General features: G+C 37.1%; 1 protein-coding gene across 6 annotated transcripts in view; it reads left to right on the top strand.

The window, feature by feature from the left end:
- SLC35F5 (solute carrier family 35 member F5) overlaps positions 1–8,702 on the top strand; it is a 38,329-nt gene extending 29,627 nt beyond the window's left edge. For all 6 annotated transcript variants that reach the window (XM_030485830.1, XM_030485824.1, XM_030485828.1 and 3 more), the window contains one exon: positions 525–8,702. The gene's annotated coding sequence lies outside the window, so the exon portion shown is untranslated. The remainder of the gene's footprint in view (positions 1–524) is intronic.
- Positions 8,703–18,872: the final 10,170 nt, after the last annotated feature.

The raw sequence follows: 18,872 nt of genomic DNA, 5'->3' as shown, positions 1-18,872 counted from the left end.
TTATGGCTCTAGAAAATGCAAAGGGGTCTTTGTGTATGTGGTTGACAAGAATTAAGCTGTTAAATTGCATTAAATGTTAGGGAAAATTATTTCTTGTGATAAGGATAGGGAAACTAGACTAGAATAGCTAGGGAGTTCACAAAATACCCCTCTCTGAGGCAGTTATGCAAACCTCTAACAGACACATTACATGATTTGTTGATACTGTCTAGGACCATAAGGATAGACGTAGTTTAGGGAACTCAGCCCTATGCTTCAGGGCTTTAGTTTTCAAATAACACATGCAGAATTACATGATGAGAAGTATATTTTCATTTTCCAATGTTGCTTAAATCTGATAATGAAATTAAAAATATTCTAACCAAAACAGTAATTTGTGATGTCTTAAGTTTAAGACACAGAAGTTAGTTATTTTTACTATGAAACAAATACATATGGAGATTCCTTTTTTGGTAATCTTTAATTATGTAGCCCTGATAATTTTTCCTTTTTTTTTTTTTTTTTTTTTTTTTTTTCTTCCTTAGTTTAAAAATGGAATGATGATGCCCAGTGAAAAGACAATCTTCTGGAAAAGTCCCTAAGGAATCATGTTCCAGTGCCTATTCTGAATTTGTAGTAAAAATGAGGAGTTTCAGTTCTTTTGAAACTCTAACCTTTTCCTCTTTCTTGCTTTCATCTAGTTTTATAAATGAACAAATTTACTACAGGCCTATCACCATACAGAGTCAGTCTATCAGAGCAACCAACTTGCCTTATAACACAGAGCTCATGAAGTCACTTGACAAAATCAAGAATCAAGAAAACAAATGCTGTTAAAGTGATTTCTTTCTTTCTTTAACTCACAATTTTGTTAAATGCTGGACAATATTATTTTTAAAAAATACTTTCAAATGAGTTATGTAAATAAGTTTGCAAGTCATCAAGTGTTACGGGCTTTCAGATGAAAAGCTGAATAGATATGTTACCTGTAGTAGGTACAAATTAACTTTTTTATGTTGTATAAACTATTTGCATATTAATAGAAGAAAATAGAAAAATAATTTATTAAGTGCATTCTTGTAATTATTAAGGCAGGATCTTTGTACGGTCCTGGAACACTACATATATATTGTATTATGCCATTTTAAGAAGAATCGTAATGGCAATAGGCACTGATGTTTAAAAATCTTTTGCTACCTAACAGTCTGGAATGTTTAAAATTTTAGTGAATGGTAAAATATTAGAAATTACAGTACATTTGGGTGTACATTCTCAAAATCCATGTTTGTGTTAAACAGACTGATTCTGTAATCCATTCTTATTCCCAGTTACCTTACACGGAAAACTAAATTTGAACATTTTCATGCGTATAGCTGCCAAGTTCTAAAAGAGACCAAATTAATTGTGAAAGTTTTCAGTCAGTGGGTTGGCACTACAGTAATTTGCTGAACACTCTGGAAGATAAAGGTGTCTGCATTGGTTTTTCCCCTCCCCCAACCACAGTTGCATTAATAAATTTATTCTAAACCTGATAATTTTCCTTATAAACTGTTATCTTCCTTCCAGTGCAGTGCTTCTGTCCTATTTTATTCTGAAAAGTTATGACTAATTATATTCAGGAATATTTAAGATGAGTCAATGCCATTTTCCAACTTCTGGCATATAAGACACACATAGAAGTTCATTTTGGCTTTTGATGGATTTAATTTTCTTATTATTGATGGAGGATGGATTTTCAGCCAACAGTATTCTCTTCCATGTAGCAAGATTATTAATAATGTAGGGTACTTCTAATGTCTTTGCACACAAATACAGAAGAATGACATAAAAGAAATGCCTTTTCATATTTCGACACTTGGAAATTATCCTTCCAAAAGAAATTTTGGTGTTTTGGTGATAAAACTACTACACAAGATGAAACACTTAACTGTACATTTAGAAGGACTGATTAGCAGGAGCTACAATTTAATGTAAAAATCTGCAAGTAGAGAAGGAAGGAAAAATGAACCTGGGGACTATTCTGGTAAAATATTGCACCTTTATCAAAATTCTTCTTCCAATTTTTAATATTGAATTACACTTCAAGTTTCAGTAATCTGAGGCATCTCTTGAAGATGAGATAGTACATCTTTCTTTGGACACCTGAAATAGGAAGTAAAAAAACCCCAACAAAACAAAGCAAACAAACAAACAAACAAAAATCAACCACAGAAACCTCCCCCCAAACCCCAAACAAACAAAATTTTATTGCATTTAGTAGGCATTTTGTGAAATGTCACTTTTCAATTTCCAAACCCTAAGAGTAGAGGGGTGGAAAGTGCAATATGTAGAACTAAGTTTGCATTTGACTTTGGTCAAATTTTCAGGGATTTTTTTTTTTTTTTTTTCTTGTAAGTGCAGTTTCCGTAGTTGTTTGGTTTGGGGATAATTTTTAATTTTTTTTTAGGATTTTTTTTTTTTGCCCTAAGTTATGGCAAATTAGAAAATGTTAACTTCAACTTTTTTTCCAAGAAGTAATGTTAAGGCCTACTTGCAATAAAAAGTTAATGTCTGTTTTTAATTAATGATGTGTTTCAATGAAATCATACCAAATGTATAATACCAGGCATTAATTACAAATTAGAATCAGTCAGGACTTGTGGCATCAGCAAACTAAGCCTGGGAAAACAGTTTGCTTTTGGATGCGCAATTGCAGTATTTTTAGCGGAATATTCTAGTACCATTTTTTTGAAATTGGTCATACTGATAGAATTGGAGCAATGTGTAATGAGCAATTGCTGTTCATATTTTTCCTAAGGTTCATGGCTTTAAAGTGAAAGATCGTCATAGTCTGCCATGTATATGAGTTCTGTCAACTTCCACTATTCATTAGTTTAAGAGGTAATAAGTAGTGTAAGTACTAAGAAAATACTCGTCTTTCTCTGACCCCAGGTATATTGAAGAATGTTGAGTAAACTCAAAGTTAGGGCCTTTCTGCTGTTTCTTGTTTTTAACAAAAGTGTGTTTAACTTTTTTTTTTTTTTTTTTTTTAATATCAAATATTTTAATCATGGAATCATGGCACTAGATAGCTTGGGCAGTCCTTTTGAATTAAATTACAGATCTTTAAAAAGTAAGAAACAAAGTAAACTGTCTTTCCAGAAAGGATTTTTAAACAGTAGTGCCCCTGTAGTTACAAGAAATGTGTTACAGTTTTAATTACAGAAGCTATGACACGTAACATTGTTCCTGCATTTAATAGAATGTGATGAGGTTTTTTCTATAAAATCTTGTGACTTTTAGTACAAGAATATTTTATAAATATAATGTCTAATTTGAAATGTAAATTGCGTAGCTCTCTAATGGGTGCTTGGTAAATGCATAAGAGATTTAGCTTTGATTCTCAGGTACTTCTGACATAACGGAGACATGCTGGGTTTTTCTTTCTCATGACACACCTGGAATGAGAAGGAGCTCTCTTGTAAATGCTTTATCCCTGTGCACTAGCATAAATTATCACCGCTCTTACTGTTTCAATTTGGCAATGTCTTTATTCTGATTTATTTCTTGTAGGAAGCACATGCAGTTTAAAAAAAATAATGAATTTTTATCTCAAGCATTTCTTGGAATGTCATTAGATGCTTAAGGAACAGTGATTTCCCATGCCTACAAAATGGAAAATGAATACTACATGTGTTGCTCTGTCAAACAGTTGAACTAATTCCTGTAATCTTGTGAGACAACCAACAATTTCTTCTGTGTGTGTGATTGAGGTTTTGGAACTGTTTGGGTTTTATACATGGAGGAAATGATGATAATTTGCCAAATGCCACATAGCATGCCTTTGCTTTTAGGGTTCTGGTGAGTCTTGCATAGTTACATATACTGTGTACTGCACTCCACAACAAAGGGGAAAAAGGATTTCAGTTTTTCTGGCCATTTTCTGTCAGGTTTCAGTCATGCTGAAAATGTGTTCGCTACAAGGTGCTGCTGTAGATGTATTACTAATTCGGGAAAGAACTGAAATACATGTTACATCAGTACTTGACAGTTACTTAAAATATGTGGCCCAGGAATGCCACTGAAGACACTGAGGGCCTTATGTTTCTGTTGCCCAGTGTGCATTGCATCATGCTTGTTGGCTTTTTGCCTGTGGAAATGCATATAAGGAGGTGGGGGCTGTAGTATGTGGCTGATTTGGCTTGTTGTGGAGCTGGGCTGGAGCAGATTGCACACTGAAACTCAGAAGCAGGGAGACTAAGGCTAAGGCACTGCCTGGTTATCTCACTGTGGTGGTGTTAAAGTGTTTTGTGGAAATACGGTGTTAAGCAGGAGTATTCTTTGAAGGATAAACCATGGTGCTGCATGTGATACTTGACCTGGTATGCTGGTATATGCATTGCATACCTCCTTGTAATGAACTAGCAAAAATAGGAGTCCCTGCAAATTACTTCTCTTGGTGTGTGCTGTGATAATTGTCATTCTGTTTCACAATACCCATTGTGCCTAGGTATTGCTAATCACAGCTATGATTGCTTTAAGTAAGGTTGTAAAATGATTTCTTTGTAATTCTTGGTTCCATCTCTCTTTGTGTTGAATGTCATCATTCCTATTCCCTATTAAAAAATCCTATCTTAGGGAAATTAGCTAAGCCTCCTATTTTAGGGAATGAGCTAAGCCAAGCTGTCAGAGGAGGGGGAAAAACAGTTAAACTTTAGACATGGGGTATGTTTATGGACACACTTTCAAATTTCGTATGAAAATGGGCCTCAATAAGGCAGAGTGTGTTTGTGTGTTTCTAAATGAAGTTAAGAAGTGGTATACTCAAAAATCAAGAAACAAAAAATAATATTAGTATCACAATGTTCAGTTATATGGCTAACTGTAGAATGATACTTCTAATCAATTTTCTTTATTTGGGTTAAGTTTTGAGTTAGTTACCATTTCTGTTATGGCTGTCATATGTAGTGTCTGCAATTTAATAGTGGCATTTAAGTGTTGGTTCATAAACAGTTGTTATGCATGTTTGGTTGTTGGGGTTTTTTTAAATTATTATTATTTTTTCATTTTTCTATAAAATCCAGGATTGCATTAATGCTGTATTTTGTTTTACATGATCATTGCAGGGCATGATTTCTCACGGAAATATGGATGATGCCATGTGTTATGAGAGCTGATAACCAATTCCTGCTTATAACATTGTTACAAACATTTTCAGGTTTCACTCAAACATTTCTGTCATGTAACTTTCATGTTGAACTCTTTTATACTTGCCAGGTGTTATATGAATGTTAAGAGTGTTTAAAGGTGACAATAAAATACACTCTGGCCAATCCTTCATTACTTTTTGGACAAAAATCCATTCTAAACTGATGCTGCAATTTGGGTGTAGTTTTTACTTTGTTGTACTATGCACCATATAAATTAATAGTTATACTGCTGATTTTGAAGTTGCACTTACGGCATGACAGTGACATGACATTAACTTTCAAAGTTAGGCAATACCAATTCATAATCTGAATCTAGGGTAAAGTACCAGTATAAATCTTCTGACGTAAATTTATTCGTAAAAATTTAATGACATAAATGAAGTCTGTTCACTTTGGAGATTTTTGTTTGTTTTTCCAGTAAAGCTGCTTTGGCTAGACTGGGATTTGATCCAAAGCCCATGAGAGTCATAGACAGCATTAATAAAGTAAAACTTTATTGAAAAGAAACTCTGCAGTCAGGTTGACCTTTATGCCTTTGCAGTATTTCTGTCTGCAGAATACATTTGGAGTGGTTTGCTTTAAGACTTCAGTAATATAAATCTGAGGGATTTTAATTCTGGTAAAATTGTAAGCATACTACTGTAACTGGTCACAAAAAATATTTCCCTATAGCCAGCATACAGCTTAATTATTTAGAAGGCAAGTTTGTTTAGCTACATGACTTCTCTTTTAAATCAGCAGTACAAGAAGTGTTAACCACTTAGTTATACTTCTAGAAGAACTTTCTTCTAGAATCCACTAGAATATGTGGTCATAGTCATTAGCCTTGAGGATCAACTTCCTCTTAATGATTTCTGATTTGACATTTCCATTTACATTCAGTTGGCAAAGCATGCAATGGGACATTTCCTTTCCTCTCTTGGTAAAGCTACTGTAATTGTATTTGGCTGTCCTAGTTCTCTATATTGTTAGAAATTTAACATAGAACACAAATCTAACACACAAATGTGCCTCTACTTGGTTACCTGTGTTCTCACTCTCCCCTGAAATATTGCGTTGTTACATCCAGTACTAGTAGGTTACCATACTTTCCAGAATGCCGCCTGTGATGTGGAACGCATCCACAATTTCATCTGGTTTTCATACCCTGCTTTTAAAAAGCGTAAAAGGCTTTTCTCTGAGGAATTTTGTATAAAGCAACTGTTCGGTTCTACAAGCGCAGAGTTCTTTAGCTGCATCTCCGTTTATAAAGTTGCATCTAGTGTTCTTTTTTTAATGAACTTTTGAGTGTTTTGTCAGGGAAGGTGCACAAATTTTGTATATGTTCCACAGAAGAAATATGACTGGATACTGGAATGGCTCAGAAATAAGAATTCAGGGATGTTTCTGTAGTTCCTCACATATGTTCCAGCAGTTTTTCCGCCTTTTTTCCTTTTTTTTTTTTTTTTTTTTTTTTAAACCAACCAACACCAGATTCCTTACTTAGCAAGCTGAGGAAATTAGCGATTTAGCATAGAAAATATTTTATTATATGCGAATTACTGTGTTTTCATTAGGGATATCCTTCAATATATTACTGATATTGTTAGCCCATAAGTCTTTTCTTCCTTTTCTGTGTTATAGGTGATGCTTCTACCTAAATCTGACCTTCTGCATGCCAATTAAACGAGTTCCTCTACCTGAATAACTTCTAAAATATTTTTAGAGTCTCCTTCTTTTTCCCTAGCCAGGGGAAGAGCAGGGGCTTTCCAGCCAAGCAGTATCCCTTCCCTACGAGAGAAGAAAAAGAACCAAACACTTTAAACCAAAACAAAAATCTTCATTGAAAATAATCTTCCTGGGCAGCACATGGGATCAGCTGTAAAATTGTCAGGGTAATATCTTACATAGCCCAGCTACATACAGGAAGTGCTTAGTCAATAGTGTATTGGATTGATCTCTCTGATCTTCAGCAAATACAGAAAGTAGGTGTTTTAAATAATTCCATATTGAACTGGAATGCTTAAATTAAGTCTTGTGATTGTAGGGGAAAGAAAATCAAAAAACACGTGGAAAAACATTCTATTTAGCAAGTGTACATACTAAGGAGTTTCTTGTCTGTATTTTGGGGGTTTTAGGTTGAGGGTTTTGAGGTTTTTTGTGAAGTGTGTAAAAGCCCCACGTACCATCCAGTTGCAAGTGAGTGCTCTATTAACTGAAGATTGTGAGAGGCTGTTCACACAAAACTCTATTGAAAGCTCAGCCAGTTGTTCAAGTTGGTGTTATCTGAGCGGAATTAGAGAAATGTAATGAGCGTGCTATGCAATGTCAGCACTGTACAGCTGAAGGGGTCCTTGTAATGATTTAAAGTTTGTGAAAGTTCTCTTTGGAGTGAGTATTAGTAAAACAAAAATTGTTCATGAAACTTTCCTGATTTGTTTATGAAGGTTGATTTATGAAACTTCTTGAGCTAGCGTGCATGAAGAGATGCAGAAAACCAACTGTTAGTAGTTTTGATGGTCGTCTTGGCATTACATTTTGTGCTAAATTTCAGTGAATTCTGAATAACACTTTTAAAGTAAAAGCTGCTTTAACTGAAGAACTTTCAACCGAAGAAAACTTTTGTTTGCATGAAGTCTGTACTGTTTGCTGTTAATTCAGATATTCTGAGAGCACGGCTAGTTCCAGGTGTATATTCTCTATGAAGCATCTCTTAAACATAATATTTTAACCATTTTCCCTAGTGAGACCAGGATGTGAATTGCTGATGTGTATTGCATTTGTGCTTAAATACCTGATTTCAGAGTGTGTTAAGCCTTGATCTATTTTTGATAAACAAAGAAAAGTAGCATTTTTATCTAATTTCCATTTAATGATAAGTATATTCATGCAGGGAAAAACATATAATCATGGCTTGATGCAGCGATTTTAAGCCAAGAAAACGGCAGGATGGCACTAGTAAATCTGAAATGAAGATGCATGTCTCCTCAGAAAGGCATTCTGTTTTTTTTCCCCTCTTTATACCAAATGGATTCCTTCCTTATGCCAGAATTACAGAGGTGAAGCAAGTACCAGAACTTTTACCCTTTGTTTTTTAAAAATGAACATGGGCTTTTGCCCAGAGTGTCTTTGTCCTGTCACTTCATTTTCAGGGGGTGTCAGTTAAATGAGAAATATAGAATAAGTATTTTTAATTAAAATCAGATTTAAGCTATTAATTATTTTTAAATTTTCTATATTAATAGAGACCTAATGAATGGAAATTACAGGCCTGTATTGCAAATATTGAACAGTGCTTATGTGTTTCTAACGAAACCAGTATATATGTGAAACTTGAAATGTGTAAAGGTGAAAATTGGAAGATTGTTTTTGTGTCGATAGGTTTAGAAATTGAAATTCTTAATATCCAATACCAAAACCCTACAAAAGGGCTCATGAAAAGAAAATGTAATGTGTTTTGATGAACAGCCTGTGTAATACAATCAATGGGTGTGATGTTTTTGTTCTGTATTATATTTATTATATGTAAGTAAACAATAAAGATTATAAATCTTATTTGCTGAACAGGAATTGATATTTGGTTGGGGTTAATGTTTAACGTATTTTATACCATCAGATAAGAAAAAACGAATGGTTAGGGGTGGGCTGCTTTGGGGGAATAGCATAGTGGTAAAAAGGTCTTGACCCACTTAATTCACCTCTTCCACCCTGAAAAGTGAGTCTCGGGATGTCTTGTTTTATCTGAAGTCAGCTCGGATGCCAAAAGGTTATAATTTGGTCTCAGATTGGTCTGGCAATTTAAGTCGTAAAATGCCAATTTTTCATCTATTTTCGTGGCTGAAGGTGATATTTGCCAATACATGAGTAATATACAAGAAGACTCTTTCATCAGCAGGGGGAGCTACTGTAGTATTCATCTATCCATTGCATTCCAGAACTCCAGTATAAGAAATTATTTAAGCAGTAAAAAGACAATTAACTGGTTTATCATCCTTGATTCTTGGAGTTAACCCGGACTAGATACTGACCTTCCTTTGTGGAGCTGAACTTTTAACGTCTCTAACAATTAAAAATCTTTTGGGGATGATAGGCATTTACTTAAATACTTAGTTGAAAAAGTAGAAAAAGTATTTTCCTACCATTGACTTTTCTGAGTTTTCTGGATTACCTATAGCTGAATGCTGTTTACTGATACAGTCAATGCTGCTGCACATCTGTAGCAAGAAGTAGACTTTTTTTTTTCACACCAGCACAAGGGGATATTTGCTGTGACATATCTAAAATATGCAAAAATGCAGTACGATGTTACTGACAATGCAGGTACCAAATAGATGAATCTTGAGGTTTAGACCAGAGTTTCTGTGAAAACATTACAAGCTTAGGCATAAAGACGTCATGCCAAATACAAATCACGATGTGGAGGGAAATGAGTGTGCATGAAGCAAATGGCAATTTAGCTAAGGACTTGGGATGGTGTAAAGCAGGGACGACTCCTGTCTGAGCCATCTTCACCTTCATAAATCCACTGGGAAGAGCCATGGGTTTACTGCTATGTCCTAATGTCTAAAATGAAAACTTGTAATGAGCAAGCATGATGTAATCAAAACAGTTATTTCATGGAAGCATGACTGAGCTGTCTTCTGAATGTTCCAAGACCCCGAAGAACTGTTAAAATCAAAGACTAATAGGCCTCTTACTTTTTTTAGTAGACAAATTGTGGTAAGAAACTAGCTTGCTCAACTGCTTTGAAAAACATTTCTGCTCTAAAAAGGGTTTATAAAAATTCACTGAAATTGTCACTTATGCAGCAATTTATTCTTGACGCCAAATGGACAAGTATTGTGTCTTTTTTTTCTTTAGAATATGAAATTGTCTGTGTTCTATCTTACTTGGCAAAAAACTTTGAGAGATATTTAATATAGAAAAAATTCTTAGTCAAGGCTGTAGCACACTTCAGTACTTACAGTTTTGTGGGGATGTTTTAACTAATTAACATGGAGTTCATCTTATTGTGTTCCCTGACAAGCCACAGGAGTTTTGGAATGCAAGAATTTGAAGTAAGTTGGCTTAAAAAATTTCTATATACTTGCAAAAGCAACTTGACAAAAACGTGCCTGTTCTATTTTCTAGGGTTCTAACTGGTGTCATTATGTGCTTCCTCCATTTTAACTCACAGAGATGAGTAAAACATCGAATAATTTTTAGCAGGTTCTGTCATTTAAAACATAAATTTAACCTGAAATTTATCACCTTATTAGACTATATCAGTACTTCATTAATTGTGTTGAGTGGACAACTGGCTGCATAAATGGCCAGGGCAGGTGGTCACAAAACCATATGAAGTAGGCTTTTCCATTGAAGTTCTAATGAAGATGTGTGGAGGCTCATAAAGGAATGCTGGGAGTTGGCAATGGTTTGCCGTTTTTCACTATCCCCAAAAGTGGCAGAGCTACTGGGTAAACGACTGAGATAAGAAGTTATTTTGTGATTTGTTTTTTTGGTTTGGGGGTGGTGGGTTGGTTTGTTCTTCCTTATCCAAAACATCAATCAATGTATTTTTATTCTGTTAGGCTAGCAAGATCTAAACTGTTTTCTGTGATATCTTGACACCTAGTACTTTTCTGTATACAATGGGATAAGCTAGTGCAGGCTCACTAGATTGCTTTCAATCTCTGTGATGTAATTTGTTGACTATCTTATCCTTATTCTGTTCTTCCATTTTAGAAAGTAGATTTCATAGATGAAACTGGTGAAGTTTCAAGCTTCTCAGAAAGATGATTTAGACCTTGTTTTCAACCTTTGTTCTTCCATCAGTAATATGTTTGTTGGAGACAGTCTTCGTTTTTACTTAATCTGCAACTCAAGTATATCCCATTATATTGATTAAAAAAAAAAAAAAGAAAAAAAACCCAAACAAAAAATCCCCCCCAAACCAACCAAAAAACCAAAAACAACTTAGAAAAAACTTAAGGTTTCCAAAGAAATGATGGTTTATTTAGCATCAATGGTTTACTACTGCATTCAGCTCTAGGGCCCCAACATAAGAAGGATGTGGACCTGTTGGAGCGAGTCCAGAGGAGGGCCATGAGGATGATCAGAGGGCTGGAGCACCTCTCCTATGAAGACAGGCTGAGAGAGCGGGGTTTGTTCAGCCTGGAGAAGAGAAGGCTCTGGGAACACCTTAGAGCAGCTTCCAGTACCTAAAGGGGATTGACAGGAAAGCTGGAGAGGGACTTTCTATAAGGGCAGGTAGGGATAGCAAAAGAGGATGCTTTAAATTGAAAAAGAGTAGATTTAGATTAGCTATTCAGAAGAACATCTTCACTGTGAGGGTGGTGAGACACTGGAACAAGCTGCCCAGAGAAGCTGTGGCTGCCCCATCCCTGACAGTGTTCAAGGCCAGGTTGGACAGGGCTTTGAGCAACCTGGTCTAGTGGAAGGTGTCCCTGCCCATGGCAGGGGGGTTTAAGGTCCATTCTGTGATTTTACATCAAGGTGAACTCTTCAACCTTTCTTCCTCTTATTCCCACCCCCTCTATTCCCACCTCCTAGTGCAAGCTTATGTGAAAGAAAACCCAGTTCTAGTTTGCAGGTTTGCAAGCTTTCAGGACTTTTTTGGTAGTGTTATCTACTATCTTACAATTTGCTGTGACATGAAGGTGCTCATACCATAAAGATTCCTTAATTATCTAAATAGGTTCTTCTTTGTGGGAACCTTCCAGTGTTGTGTTATTTACTAGGGTTCTTTTAACTACTAAGATCATGCTGCTAATGATGGAAAACTCATGATTACACTGCAAGTGCACATTTACACAATGCGAAGGAAGCTTCATAAATATAAAGGAGCATTCTGTCTCTCTGTTCCCATTTAGAAAGAAGCTCATCTGCCAGTAAATATATATTTTTTTTCTTTTATCCCAATGGAAGGAAAAAATACCTGGGTTTTTTAAGATTTATTTTAAGCAGATGGTTTTTACGGCTGTGGTGTTGCAGTGTTGCAGCCAAACAGGCAAGCAATGCCCTAAGAGAGGTGTGTGATCATGGGGCATGTGGTGATCAGAAAGGAATGGGAGATGAGGAGGAAGTCTTATGCAAGGACCCCTGATGAGTGGAGATTGGTCTTACACATACCTTCCTCAAGTTCTCCTTGCCTCTTTATGTATTTCCTTACAAAGGAATATACAGAAGACTCTTCAATAATTGAGACAACATCATTAGTTCATACTATAAATCTTTAAAAGCATTATGCAAGTGTATTAGTATTTTAACAAATGTCTTTTTTTAAATACACATTTTGACAAAAGTGCTGACACTGACTGCTGCTTCCCCTTCTCACTGTTCACAGGTGGAGCTATATCAGCTTCATAGGTAAAAGCTGATATATCTATATCTGTCACTCTTCTACAGGTGACTTTTTCCCCATAATTTGTATGTGATCAGCCACCAGTGAATGAAAACATGTCTTAAGTAACTGTTGCTGTTTAATTGAAGTTGAAATTATTTCTATCCTTGTCTGTTCCTTTTGTACTTGAGGGTAGGGTAAGAGGTGGAGCCCTTGATAAAGCTTCAAGACAGAACAATTTTGTGAGAATCTCAACTGTTCTGTATATAGCAGATGAATAAGCTTAAAAAATTCTCATGGATTAAAGGTTTCAAAACACCCAAAAACTTAAATGGTAAAAGTGTTACATTATTTAAAAAAACACTAATTTGCTTTTAGGGGTCTAACTGATAATAAAGGTTTGGCGATACAGAGTCTGTCATGAAATAATACTAATATTGCATTGGCTTTCTGTCACAGTAATTCCTCAAAACACCGTGTTAAAGCTTTTAATCATGTGTCTCTGCTTTCTGGCTCTGGTCTGCCATTACACCTGCCAGTCTACCTCCTCTCTTCACAGATGATTTCTGAAACTGACACATTTATGTCTCCCTTTATAAATTCTTCACTTCCCCCCCCCCCCTTTTTTTTTTCCTTCTAAAAAAAGACTGTTCAATTCTAGATTGTTTGCAGAATTGGCAACAGAGGCATCCTAGCAGTATAATGAAGAGGCACAAGGACAGAGGAGTTGAGAATACTGGCTTTGCATATTTCTTCTCACATACCAGTCTGTTTAAATCTGAAAGTGTACATTGGCCTTGAAATGTGTCTTCAAGAAAGCTCGTAACAAAGCATCTTGCTCCACATAATAATATTTGGGAGCTTGCTATTCTACATTTAGAGAACATTATACTTTTTGCTTCATTTTATTTTCAGCAGAGGATAATGGTTTCAAGGTAAAGTTTGCTGTGTGTAGGCTCACCACAAAATGGACTCTAAAGAAACTTTACAGTCTTACAGTCAACTTGTAACATTCTTTTTGAATTTCATCTGTACAAAGGACTGGGTCTTTTATGTGATGCTTTGAATGTTGAGAGTGGACATAATACTACCTCTTCCCCTTCCTTATTGTTACTCGGGAAACTCCCTTCACGTTCAGTGGTTTGGGTTTTCCTCTTCCTAAAATTATGGTAGTGGTTATAATTTTATCTTTCATGAGGTAAAAACATTATAACATGGTTGGCAAGGCTGCTGTGGGGCTTGGGCAGAAAGCTGTAGTTCATCTTTCCTTAAGAATGCCTTTCCTCTTAAGTAATTACTACAGCTTTCAGCTCAAGCCCTGCAGCCAACATTGCCATTTTTTCTCTCTTGTTCTCTTAAATCTCCCTAATTCCTCCTGCCCTGCCCAACCTGTGCTACTTGGGCAGTCAGTCCACTCCCCAAAGTCCTTAATCAGTCCTCACTAGAGATGTCAGCACTAATAGATCAGTGTTATTGCCAGGGCAGGGCCAGGACCTGTAATACAGATGCTGCAAGAGACACCAATGAAGATGAACTGCTATTTGTTAGATTTTTAAAGTAAATCTTTTAGATGCTTAAAAAGAGAGTAGGGATTGTTCCAAACAGCTAAGAGACTTATTTCTTCAATGTAACAAATGTCAGTTTATCTGGATTGCTGCTACTACAGAAGCTGTGGTGTATCAAAGGGACCAGTGTAGCAGAGCCACAGTAATGGAGACGTGGAAAAGTTGGAAGCTGTGGCTGAGATTCACAGTGTTTGAGAAACTGACCTAAGGTTCCAAATAACACACCTCTAAGAGACTAGGAATAAGCCAAGAAGGAGAGAGAGATAGGAGATAGAGTGGCTCAAAAGCCAAGTGTAGCCTGTGCAAGTCCTTTACATCTGCCCATCTCTAATTCTGTTTCTTAAGGTATTTATCAGTAACTCCTGAAGCTGGAAGAGGTAGATCAGATCAAGCCAAAGTCTGAAAGCACCTTCATACAGGACATCTCTGTAGATTAACTTGACTTTGATGAGGTGATCCCTGGAGATACCAATACATATAGAGAATATAACATTTACACCAGATTCACAGTAATCTGACAGGTCGTGTTGCCATATATAGATGAAGTCAAGGCACTCAGTGGTATGCTGAGCAGCAGTCCCCATAGAAGTGCAGTAAAGCAGTGCCTGATCTTCAAGTTCTGGAGTTAGCCAAACACTGGAATACCAGTTGGACCGTGTTGAACATATCACTCTTGATTTTAGGTTTCTCTGTGTGCGGAGATACATCTCATTCTGGAGAGTCACCTCAGCATCCCCTTCTGCGCAGCTGTGCCTTTAATGCTCCAATGTAGGACACGTAACAGATTTATCCTAGTATGAGTCCATCTACTTAGCTGCTGAGGTAACTCACAGAGAACATGACAAAAGCAGGCCCAGTCTAGACGCAACATTTTCCGTGTTTAATTATTCTATGAGCTATTGCTTTGTAAAGCAGTGAAATCATGTTTATGTTCAGTGTCCCCTTAGGCCGGATGCACTTTGCAGCAACAAAACACCCAAGAGATGTCTGCGTATTTATTTTGCTGTCTTAGAAAAATCTGCATATAGTAAAAGACATTTTGAAAACATATTGGTAGCAGTAACATTTCATCACTCTCCACCCACAATCTACTGAGGCTGAATGTTTGCTTCCTCTGAGCCACCTCATTGCCTCTAAACCTATTCATGTGCCTCTAAAAATGCATTTGCTGCACTCTGCAAATCACCAAGCTCAGGTTGGGTAAGAGAAATTCCTCTGCTGGTAAACAGACTGATTATAGTGGTACCCTGGTGTGGTTTTTGTCTGTTTTTTAATCACATGGCAGTCCCACAAACCCACTGTGTTTTTGTTCTCCCCATCTTTTTATGCACAAACTCGCTCCTTGGAGATAGCCTAGCTTCCAGAAGTTGAGAGTCTGAAATGAGTGTCTTTACACAGAACAGATAATTACTTACATGTAAATTGTAGTTCTCTGAAGTTGTATCTAAAAATTACCACTCGCCCACATACTCACCTTCCCACTGGGCTGATATTTCTCTGCGTTTTATGGGCTTTAAAAATAGGGTGTCACTTTCCCCCTTCTTAATTTGCTGCTGTAGTGGGAGGGGGTTTTTGCCTTCTTTTGGAGACAAAGCAAACTTTTGGAGAATTCAGGATAGCTGAAACATCTCAGCAGGTGTAGTGTGAAACTCTGCTTGCTGTGAACACTGACTTACAACTTTGAGCTCAGAGGCATCCCACTGAGTCTCTGTTCAGGTGAACAAAATACCACTTCTTCCCACAATGTTACGGGCTGGGTCAACTGGGTCTAAAAGGCATGGCCCCATTTCTTTGAATTGAGCTGTGCTAATTTACATCAATTAAAAAAACTGATTTTAAAGGATAATCTGCACTTAATCCTTACAGTGGGTAAGTACCTGTATCTTATGTTACTTATTTTATGTTAGTTTTATTTTTGTAGTTTTTCTGCAGATTTTTTTTTACTGCAAATTAAAATTCATATGACTGGAAGAGGGAGATATACCTGGGGCTCATTGTTATAGTAAAAGTGAAAGAGTAGGAGCAACAGAGATTTTCTTTTTCCTTGATGATTGGGGCAATGTGGATCACATGAATTCTTTACATTTAACATGTTCTTGCCACCACCCCAAAAGTAATACAGAGTTTTAAATTTTATCTTTCCACTTATATTTGAATTACTGCCTCAGTTCTTCCCTGCACTGTACGTGGAATTGTGTCTTTTAATATTATTTCCAAAATTAGTTTTATGAATTATATTTATGTTAACAATAACGATATTATTGTTAATTATTTAGTAACAAAAGTGCATAGCTTCTTGGTGCTAGTAATTTCATGGCTACATGCTTGTTACAGATTTCTGTATGTGGTTTAACAAAACATGCCAGGGTAACAGAAGGGCAGACTATCCTTTATCCCTACTAATATTATTGTTTTTCATGTAAGGACTTGCTCTTATGTCACTAGTCTTGATCCTTTTGTAAAGTAAGTAGGTACTTGCTGATATTTTAACTTTTCTGTCTGCAGAACACCCTTTTAAGAATCAGTTATCTACACTGGAATGATCATTTACTCTTAACTAACATGAGTTTATTCATGGCTATTTATGATCTTTCAATGGTCATCTGTTCTTTTACTTTCAATCCAGGACTGGCAAAATTTCTTTGCCTGTAGTTCCTTGAGAGAAAGGTATACACCTAATTGAACCTCTTGGCTCTTGTTGTTGGCCTGTAGATGGCCATCTTGCTCAAACAGCAGCATAGAATTTTCCAGGCTATCAGGCTGGGCTGGTATTCAGAGTCTAGCTTTATTCACTCAGTTCAATTATCATTTGTCTCAAGTGAAAGAAAGGTGAAGACATCTTGTACTGAAGTATGCTGCAAGAATTAGGAAGCTGATTCACTCTTCTGGTGTTTAGTTATCAACCGGAGATCACGTTATCAAATATACACTGTATGAGTTGATTTATCTAGATAGTAATATCATATTATGCACAATTATTAAAATATGCAGTCAATTACAAGATAAATGCAGGAAGCTTAACCTGATAGCTGACACAATACCTGGTGTTCAGCTCAGGATTCTTCCCTGGCCTTACAGATACCAAGACATGGCCAGTGAAGAAAGGACAAGATGTATGTGTTGCATTAATGGATCATCACACTGAAATGTGTCATTCAAATTCACTTTAGGAAACAGAACCAGGTATGTAGGGTGCAATAGCGAAGTAATCACATGTAACACTGACTGACATTGAAGGGCTTAAATGCACAGAATTTGCAGTTCTACATGGCATAATAGAAATTCAGCAAAAAGACTATGACAAAGACAGACCCAAGTGGGTATATTTGTATATGTATTCCGTACAGCCCTCGCAGTTTCCAGCCCACAGAGTTTGTGCAAGTTTCGTAGAGTTTATCACAAAGTGAGCTCACCCAGGCAGGAGTACTAACAACATGGTACTCTTGTCGACTGTTGCGATGCTAGTCTAAGTAGTGACACCAAATGTTGTCTCCATCAAGAAATGAGAAGAAAAGCCTTAGCTGTTAAACCCTGTCATCCTCTCTAATCCCTTCAAGCGCTTAGTTCAGAGGAGCATTTTGCTAAACTTACATACGTGTATCTTAGTGCCATTTTCATATCCTGGCTGACTTTTTTTATTGTGTTCTCTGAGGTGGCGGGCAGCATGCGCACACTGGCAACCAGCTCTGCTGCACAGGGCCCTCCACAAAGTTGAGAAGGGAGCAAGATATTAAGGGCTGTGCTCAGCCTCCGGGGTTCAAGCATCAGAGGGAGAGGGAGCCCCAGCAGCTGTGCCTCGGCTTCCTGGTGGCGTGAGGGCCAGGTAAACTCCAGAGGCTCCTGTCACACATGCACATGTGTGGGTATGAGGGGTTTATACTATAGTTTGGAGTTAGGAAGCTGGCAAAGCCATCAAATCGGTATCTGGCTCTGTTAGTTTATTCTTTCCCAATGAGGAAACATCTTCCCTGTGTCTTTCAGTAACCTTGTCCTTCTTTAGCCTTGTAGTCATGACGGCATACCCACAGGTTCTCATGGATAAAGTGTTTTGCCTGTTGCCTAAATGACATGAAGTGGTTCTTAAGGACCTGCCAAAATACAGCCTTGGAATCATAATCTTACTAACATAAGCTCATATTGGAGCTGTTTCATTTTGATCTACTTATGTGGTCTCTGCAGACTAGCTTTAACATTGTCTTTCTTTCATCTGGACATTATACTGTGGCCTACATAAATGCCTCCTAAATTTATTTTACTGCTGGCTTTAGCAGGACGCCATCCCACACAGTTGTGTTCATCAACGTGATTGTGTAAATAAGCTCAAAACCTCACTATATTCCTCCCATACGCCCTCAGTGCATTTGGCTTGGCAGTGCCTTTGGCTTGGTGTGGTTTCATTGCACCGGGGAGTTTGCAGGCGTGCGCTTTCTTTGAGAAGTCTGAGCATTCGCCCCCAGCACCTATTACTCTGGTGATGGCAGCATGTGTTGGCTTGGCTTGGTCAGATGCTTGGTGGACAGCAGGTTGCTGGCAGAGTTGAGCTTCACCCCGTGCTGGAAAGATTTTAAGGCTCAGGCTGAGAGGTGCAGGTAGAGAGATTGCTTCCTAAGTCTGAATCTGAGTTCAGTCAAGAGCACCTCACTGGGTTAAGCTCCTGCACAGGGATGTTAGAGGGAAGGTGTTCCCTGGACGAGTTATGCCCTGTCCATTCCCTCGCTAGCAATCCAGCCTGAGGTTCAAAGAGCAGAGACAAATGGATGACAGATCTCTCTCCATTCTGTACAGTTGCTCCTGCTGTTCTCTGACTGGCTGGGTAGA

Source organism: Strigops habroptila, chromosome 5 (assembly GCF_004027225.2).
Source record: "Strigops habroptila isolate Jane chromosome 5, bStrHab1.2.pri, whole genome shotgun sequence".
Taxonomy (NCBI): domain Eukaryota; kingdom Metazoa; phylum Chordata; class Aves; order Psittaciformes; family Psittacidae; genus Strigops; species Strigops habroptila.
This window is presented reverse-complemented; position numbering and strand designations above follow the sequence as displayed.